Here is a 487-nt window from a genome sequence, read left to right on the forward strand (position 1 = left end):
TCCGGTGGAGTTTCGTCATCACTACGTCATCACGAAATCGAACTTCCGGTGGAGTTTTTCAGAATATTTTAATACGTCATCACAAGATCAAAGGTCAGCCAGTTAGATTATCATTTTATCATTATTCAAGTCTTCTGTTAGCTAAAGGTTGCCTTTTTCCTCTTCCGTGGATCAAATAGATTTGAACAATGTTTTTAAGMGAGCTAAAAATAAGACAAAATTTGAGTTAGATTTAGACTTTGGGTCCGTAATTCAGGGTGAATCCAATGTTTATCGAGTCGTAAGTATAATACATAACGGCACTTTTGGCCAGGTAGCTAAATGTGTCATAGAAGGATCCAGTCAGGAGGTAGTTTTAAAAGCTGTATCGCCAAGATATAGACGGTACGCTAAAATGGAGAAAAAAACAATCACATGTCTTGAAAGCAGTAATCCTGAAAAATACTATTTGGTGAAATGCCTGGAATATTTCAAGTTTAAAGAATAT

The sequence above is a fragment of the Austrofundulus limnaeus genome, unplaced genomic scaffold, assembly GCF_001266775.1.
Source record: "Austrofundulus limnaeus strain Quisiro unplaced genomic scaffold, Austrofundulus_limnaeus-1.0 Scaffold105, whole genome shotgun sequence".
Taxonomy (NCBI): domain Eukaryota; kingdom Metazoa; phylum Chordata; class Actinopteri; order Cyprinodontiformes; family Rivulidae; genus Austrofundulus; species Austrofundulus limnaeus.